General features: G+C 46.9%; 1 long non-coding RNA gene across 1 annotated transcript; it reads left to right on the plus strand.

Moving 5' to 3' along the window:
- The first annotated feature begins 409 nt into the window (after nucleotides 1-409).
- LOC108622057 (uncharacterized) lies at nucleotides 410-2277 on the plus strand. Its single transcript, XR_001916468.2, has 2 exons — nucleotides 410-507; nucleotides 1821-2277. It is a non-coding gene; the product is annotated as an uncharacterized LOC108622057 (long non-coding RNA).
- Nucleotides 2278-2814: the final 537 nt, after the last annotated feature.

Below are 2814 nucleotides of genomic sequence, written 5' to 3' on the forward strand. Positions count from 1 at the left end.
TCTTTCTCTTTCGAACTCGGCGAGGTTGCTGTGCCTCCGGGCAAAGTCGCCGGAACCGAGGTGGCTACGAGACCAGCGTCCCCTTCCGCCTGAACGTGGTTAGGGGTGGAGTCTGTCGCGGCGCCTGGCGTGGTCCTGCCTAGCTATACGTACTCCGCCGCGCGACCGAGGTAGAGCGTGCGAACTAGTGGGGGAGTGAATCAAACGAGCTACGACGACGCGCGGCGTCGAGGCCGAGTTCGACGCCGTTTCACGGACGACGAGGACGCTCGATATGGGCGGCGCTTGACAGAGGCGGCGCCCTTTGTCGTTGGACCGGGGCACGGGACGCCATTGTCCGCTTGGCGCGCTGCCCGCGGCCAGCGGCGTGCGCGACGCGCGGCGTCGCGACGCCACTCTCGCACGCAACGCCGTCGCGGCCGTCGCCGTCAGCCGCCGCCTATTTTCTCTACGATGTCCATCCGACGCCGGACTGCCTCGAATTTCCTAGAGCTAAGGCGACGATCTGTACGTATGCGCGTGTGATTTTGCGTTTTGTGGATACTTGCATGCGAGTGCGTAGGTGTGTGCTCGTGTAAGAACGTGTGTCGCGTTCTTTGCCACTTCTCTCCACGGTTCTCTTTTACCTTCCATGGTTCATACTCCAGTCGCGTACCTGTTTCCTTTTCTCGTATACTATGACACCATTACTATTGCTTTCGACTTTTCCTTTTCACTTCTTAGACCCAGTTTCTAGAACGCAGTAATTGCGATTAGGAATTAACTGCATACAAGCGCCATGTTAATAGTGACTTCTTGTATTCCCCTCCGTCGTAAAACACTTTATAATGGTTGACCTGTTCTACCGTCGGTGTTTCCATTACCTGAAAAGATCAAAAGTATCCGAGTCCCCTATACATATGCGTGTCATTACGATGGAACATTTATCTTACTTTTTATCGCGAACGATACACGGACGTGTACAAATCGCCCGATACGTTCTTATCTCATAACTCTAAACGATGTCAGAAGGAAATGAACAACGTCTACGATTGTTCAGCTTGTCGCGATCGTATCGCGGACATCCTTCTGCCCCGGAACAGGTGGCTTCCAATTACGTTCCAATTACTCGTGTGTTTAATTCTCGTCCGAGGCGCTAACTCGAAAAGCGTACACCTCCCAGAACGAAAAATGGAAGAACCAGGGGAAAAGGAGAAAGGGATCGTTATCACGACAAGCGGCACGTAGCGCCGCGTATAATGGATCAGGGCGCGGTATACACGTATTTCAGTAGGTAATTTCCAACGATTCTTCCTTCCATTCGGCGAGATACTCGACGTGGAAAAAAAGGACTAAATGCGCTCGTTAATTATTTTCGCGACCTAGCTACGCTCTTTCGTGCGTACCCTGGTTTTCTTTGTCAATCGTCGGTCCTGCGTGCCGTTATTCATCGCTGGATGAATGCCCGAATTAATATTAATTTTCATTTATGCGGTGCGCATAAAAGCTTCATTTTCACCTAACCTTCCAACGGGTACCGTCGTACTATTTCTCTTTATTATTAGTATTCGGAAACGCACAAATTCATTTATTGTGGGTAACAGTTTTACTGTGAATTAAATGTCTGAAAGCTACAATTCTCTATTGAACGTCGGGAAGGTTAAGAAAAAAAAATTAGGCGTCTATCTTGCGACTTGCATAGTAGCCTCGAAACGACACATCGTCGGCGAGTAGTTGCCACCTCGTTAAGTGCGGGCTTTTTTCCAACCCTGTTAAAGCCCACCAGCACGGTTATGGTCGCGACGTCGGAGCACTCTTTTCTTTTTGTTGTCCTTAAACAGGCGGAGTTTTAGTTAAAAAGCCTGGCGCGCATAACCCGCAGTCGGCCAGTCTCGCGTACACGTGAATGGTCACACGATACCCCGAAGACCCGAACTTTCCGAAGAAGACGCACACTACCGTCAAGGGCGGACGATCTCACTAGCCGCGCTGCTAAATACGTGTACTCGACCGAGTGTGCAATTAATCACCGATCCGTGGTTAATTGGTGCCGGGGATCGATCGGCTGTGTTCACGGCCCATTCAACGAAAGTTCCGTCACACCGGCCCGTTGTCCTGAGACGGTATTCCGATGCTAAGAAGAAAGTGCTAATAACAACAATTAAGACAATTTTCATACGAGAATACAATTAATTGATCTCTTAAATACGATTGTAATAGTTTGTATTATGTATCATCGTATCGCGTTACTGCAGACACCTCCTATGTATAATGTATAATAAATTATAATTCACTTGACTCATACCTAAACCGCAATACCAGCTAATAATACTGAATAGGCATTTATACTAGACAGCAATTGTGATATCGATCACAATTGATGGCAATTGATGTTGAACAGGCTACGACCGAGACTGAACGGACTGGGTGTCGGAAATCAAGCACCCGATGTCTTTTTAATAGAGACCGAGGATCGACCTGCCTGAGAATGGATCAAATTTCACAGATCTGGTAAAGGTACCTAACGTTTGAAGCCATGCATTACCTTCCTAGTAAACATTTCCTCGTCTCGTTTAAAACGAACTAAGGTAAATGTCTTTTACTCGGTTAAGCATGATTTCGCTCTCTACCGAACACAACTTTCTCGTGTTCTTAATTTCCATGTAATTCTCCTCCTCATTTTTCCTAAAATCATGCATTTTTATGAATTTTAAAAATCGCTATTATTTGGAAACGGTACGTGATAGAACATTTTTGCTTCTAAACTAGTTTTCATGAATAACTGTATAAGTTACGTAGAATCGTCAAGTATTTATTTTAGTAATGTAAGTCTAA

The sequence above is a fragment of the Ceratina calcarata genome, unplaced genomic scaffold (genome assembly GCF_001652005.2).
Source record: "Ceratina calcarata isolate Rehan_Ccalc_2016 unplaced genomic scaffold, ASM165200v1 scaffold203, whole genome shotgun sequence".
Taxonomy (NCBI): domain Eukaryota; kingdom Metazoa; phylum Arthropoda; class Insecta; order Hymenoptera; family Apidae; genus Ceratina; species Ceratina calcarata.